The 5,288-nt window shown below is 31.5% G+C and overlaps 1 pseudogene across 1 annotated transcript; it reads left to right on the top strand.

The window, feature by feature from the left end:
• The first annotated feature begins 914 nt into the window (after positions 1–914).
• Positions 915–2,790, top strand: LOC149550911 (putative xyloglucan galactosyltransferase GT19 pseudogene; annotated as a pseudogene). Its single transcript, XR_016353267.1, has one exon. The product of XR_016353267.1 is annotated as a putative xyloglucan galactosyltransferase GT19 pseudogene (transcript).
• Positions 2,791–5,288: the final 2,498 nt, after the last annotated feature.

The following is a 5,288-nucleotide window of genomic DNA, read 5'->3' as shown; positions in this document are numbered from 1 at the left end:
TCCTAAAATAATTGAAATAAGTTAGTAACTCATCACATATATAAATTGAGTATGAAATATATTTAATCTAATCCCGTAACCAAATATTGATAACCATAAAACATAATCAGAAAATTGACCTCAAAGAATTCGGCAATACAAGGAAAAGTCAAGTAGGGGTGGACATTACAAGATGCGTAGTTAGTTTTATATTGTGAATTTTTTTTCAATAGCTACTATATTAATTATGCGTGGTTATGCTTTCTACTAATGGTTTTATTCAAGCTACTAGTAGTTATGTGAATATACATGCTTATTTCTGAATTCTGTTTTTTATGTTATTTATGGAGAAGATTGCTATTATTGTTTTGCTATATATGTATATGTTCCTATGCTTGGAACCAAACAGACTCTTAATAATTTAGCCATAAAAACAATTTTTTAGTATATGAAAATAACTATTTAAAAATAGATTGACAAACCTAACAGTTGCATATTCATTTAACATGTTCCCAAAGTAAAAATTTCCAATCAAATGTATCTCCTGTTTAATATTGACTTAATCAAGTCTGAAATTGTATTTACAAAAGAACGAGAAACATTTTATTTTTATTTTAAGAATTCCTTATTAATCGACCACCCTTAATTAAATATTACTGGCAGCGAAACCGCCCTTATTAATTCCGAGAATATCGTGAACCAGTTTGTTTTGGCGCTGAAGATATGCGCATATTCAATTCTATCCAAAAAATTCTCCCGCTAAATCTCAACTGCACTTAAAATTCCCATTTGCATAACGGCAGGCACTAAAAACGGCCATGTACTGAAGCATTGTTACAGATGTTACTCAACAATTAAGAGAGATTTAACGGAACCTTATTTAGGGAACATTTCTATTGGATCCGCTGGATTTTTTTTTTAATATTATGATCTGTGAGAGCAATTCATATGCCGCCCAAACTTTGATTGGAGTCATTCATATTCTAGTTGTTTAGAATCTTCGGATTTCCTGTCAATCGAATCGTGCCAGAGTCCATGCTCATTTCAGTTGTTATATCATGACAGGAAAGTAGAAGCAGCAAAGAAGAATGCAATTTGGCATCTGCTCTTGTTTCTCTTTTCAAAAAGATCCGTTCTTGGCTACATTTAACCCTGTTCTTCGCATTTAACCTACATGACGTCCTTGTATCTGTTGACAACAGTTCAGCCAAAATAATTATGAAGACTAGCAACAGCAGAGACGTACTATTTAGAAAGAAAGCTTGCTGGATTTACCTGTTAGAGCAAAAGATCAAGGCATGGAGATACTGTCATGCAATCTTTGGAACAATTTTCATTCTTTTGGTTTTTATGATACATATGAAATACAACAGCGAATTTAACACGGATATTGGAGTTTCTGCATCTGATAGATGCCACGGAAAGCGGATCTACACGTACAATTTGCCGGAGAGATTTAACAATTTGTTGCTGAAAAATTGCAGCGGCCAGATTGTGCCGTGGCTCAATTTCTGCAGGCATGCGGAAAATGACGGCTTTGGAAGCGCAATTGCTGGCCACGGCGGCTGGTACGCTTCGGATTTGTACATGGTGGAGCTTGTCTTTCACAGGCGAATGATGGAGTATCCGTGCCTGGTGGAATCCATGGAAGCTGCGGATGCATTTTATGTGCCCTATTATAGCGGCTTGGACGCGCTGCGGTTTATTTACGGGCCGGAGAAGGGGCGGAGAGTCGAACACGGGACCGAGCTCGCAGATTGGCTGGAAGAAAATGGCGGATCGAGGTGGAGGAGAAAGGGAGGAGCAGATCATTTTATTGTCACTGGTCGGACTGTGTGGGATCTGTGCGAGGCTCGGCGCGGCTGGGGCACAGGCTTTCTTGAGCTTAGGGTTCTGGAAAATGTAACCGTTCTTTGCGTCGAGGGAAGATCCTGGATTGCTCGCGAGCAGGCCGTTCCGTACCTGACTTCCTTTCATCCTGCCTCGATTCAGGAGCTCCGAAAATGGACGAATCGAGTCAGATCGACGGAAAGAAAATTTCTGTTCGCTTTCGTCGGCGGGGAGCGGAAAACGGTAGGGCTGAGGCAGGCGATCATAGGACAGTGCAAAGATTCTTCAAGATGTGATTTTTTGAACTGCGGAGAGATGAAATGCAGTCACAGGCCGATGGCGGTAATGGAGAAATTGCTAACGGCTGAATTTTGTTTGCAGCCGCCCGGCGATTCGCCTACCCGAAGGTCTACATTTGATGGCTTGATCGCCGGTTGTATTCCGGTATTTTTCAGGAACGAATCTGCTTACGAGCAGTATACCTGGCATCTTCCTAGGGTTTCAGATTCGTATTCTGTGTTTATAACCGAAGAAGTGGTCGTTAATGGCGGCCTGCGAATTGAGGATGTTCTGGAAACTTATTCTGCGGAGAGGAAGAGAAGAATGAGGGAGAAAATTGTTGAGATCATTCCGCAGTTGGTTTACATGAACAATGGAAATTCCCATGGTTTTGCGAAGGATGCTTTTGATGTGAGCTTGGAAGGTGTTCTTCGTCGGGCCAGGGAAGCCAGTATAATTCCATAACTATTCTTTTCTTTTCAGTTAAGGTTGGTAAGTAATTAACCAAATAGAAATACAATCTATTTATTGTCAATGAATTATATAGAAATGAAATATATTCAATTCGATTCATTGTCAAATCAAGAGCACCGATAGAACAAGATGATCTGTGCGATTGATGGTGACAACTGTATAATAGCACCAGAATGTGTAGAGCAGCACCATTAATGACAGTTGAATTGCTTAAACTGGACTTTTTTATTCTTTGCGCCATTGTTTTTGAAATTAAAATGCTCTTTCCGCCATTCTTAGTTCCCTTGATGTGTTTCTTATGAATGTGATCTGATTTACCACCTTCTAAATCTCCCGCCTCCATATTAGCATACAGAATGCATCATTTTATTTTAGGTGATAGGATTGTGGGAGTGTGAGCTCTCTTACTGTGCCTCTTTATTTTATCTTGACACACTTGATTTTTCATAATTATATTTCAAAAAACTATTCAGATTAACATTGATTTCTTTCTGCTAGTAACAGTGAGATTTAAGTTCCTTCATTGGCTGCAACAAAATGCATGCATTAAAACCCACAGCCAAAGAGTCCTGTGACTGATATACCATGAATTGAATTCTTTTTGTATATGTGACATCAACCAAAGGGTTTAAGAAGAGTTAATCAAAAGAGCACCATAGTTTGAATCCACAAAACCAACAGAAAAAAGATGAAGAAAAACGAGAGGGAAGAGACCAGAATCAGAGAAATAAATAGAACAAAGGATTACAAACGTTCCGCAATATTCATGTTAAGATTTGGAGCTTACAATCTGAAGCCAAGTTCTTTGATTTATCATTATTCAAATGGTTAATTTCTTTATATATTTTTTTTCAAAGAAACAAGTTTCTATAATTAATTTTCAAATTTGACCTTACAAAATTATCCTTATATTCTTCCATTTTAAATAAACTTTCCAATTAATAATTGTAGCAATAATTTATCATATATATAACTTGAAGAAAGTTCAAAATAAGGCATCTCCACAAATCTAATGACTCTTTCAATAGAACTAAAATTCCTTTTAAAAATAAAAATTAATTACGTAACTATCACTAACATCTTTCTAAAAAGTATAATAAAGAATGAGGTGATAATATATACACTAGAAGTTGCACAATTTCAATTAAAGAGAAAGTTGAATGTTTGTGTACATGCAATGAAACGATAGAAATATATACAAACCGATAGATAGAGTATTAATAACATAAAATTCTATGATTTGTTATTAATAACTGTTTTGTATTAAGAATAATATTTTATTTTGTTTTTTTTGCATAAATGTTTAACTAAAATAGCTATAAAATTATAAACATTTTAAAAAATAAGGTAACTTCAATATAGCTTATATACATTTGTTGCTTGTAATTTAAGAATTGAAATTGGATAATGTAAGAAGAAAATATTCATTTGTTGTATATTACTTATTATATGCATTTAAATTTTTTTATATATATTAGAATTAGAGGTTTAGTAAATATGTTAGAAATTAAAAAAATAGTTTTTATTTATTTAAAATATTTTGTTTATAATCTATTCTTTATCGAACATTATGTTCTATTAAAGTTCTACTAAAGTTTTGGTAATAAGTTCTATTAATTTTTTAGGAAATAAATATGTACAAAATGCATTGTTTATTTTTTTATAATAGAAGAAAAATAATATATGCATATCATGTATAATTTAATTTAGATAGAAATTTAATTTATATTAAATTTTAATTTATGAATATGTTAAAGCAATTTTCATGACCTCATTAATTAATTAATTTATATTGTTTACTTATGAAAATAATTAAAATAATAATGTGAATAACTATATATGTTCCCTACTAAAATATTTTTTTATATTTTTGCATTATTCTTAAACTTGGATCTCAAATGATTATGTCATTATAACATTGTCATACATGTTTTCAAATAGAACACCCTTCAAATAGAACATGTTGGTTGTAATTTAAGAGTTAAATTTTCAATCATCTAAGAAAACATTTATTTTCTTACAATATTTATTTTTTAGAATTAATTTTTATCATAATTGAAGTTTAGTAAATATATTAGAAATGAAAAATAAGATTAGAAAAAAGAGTATAATTAGTAAGTATTTTTTATATATTTAAATTTTATTTTATTTTATGTTCTACTAAAGTTTTGATAATAAATTCTATTACTTTAAAAAAAAAAAAATATGGATATAATTTTTTATTAAAATTTTTTATAATAGAAAAAATAAGCAAATTAATATATTTTAATTTAGATAGAAATTTTAATTATAATAAATTTAAATTAATGAAAAGCAATACTTCTTATTTGCTCAATTAATTCATTTAGATTTTTCACTTTAGAAACTAAACTAATCAAAATAATAATGAGAATTAATATATAGGTTCCCATATCAAAATATTATTTATATTTTTTAATTATCCTAAAATAATTTCCATGAAAATGGTTTATGTGTTTGAAATATTTATTTGTCTTTTCAATTTTCATGATAAAAGTTAAATTGAGAAAAATTTGTAAAATACTTACAACAAATGTCAAACTTAACTCTTGGTGAAAGCACAATTTTATTTTTCTATTAGATATAGAGAGATTAGAAAAAGGATACACAGAACTCCAAGCACTACAAAAGAGGCAAAGCCTCAAACCGGAGTCATAGTAGCAAAATATTAGCTAGAGAACATCAAAGAACAACAAAAAATGAATAGC

This window comes from Cupressus sempervirens, chromosome 6 (genome assembly GCF_028749045.1).
Source record: "Cupressus sempervirens isolate cs-2001-9-10 chromosome 6, ASM2874904v1, whole genome shotgun sequence".
Lineage (NCBI taxonomy): Eukaryota > Viridiplantae > Streptophyta > Pinopsida > Cupressales > Cupressaceae > Cupressus > Cupressus sempervirens.
Note: the sequence above shows the minus strand (reverse complement) of the source record. Positions and strands in the feature narration are given on the sequence as shown.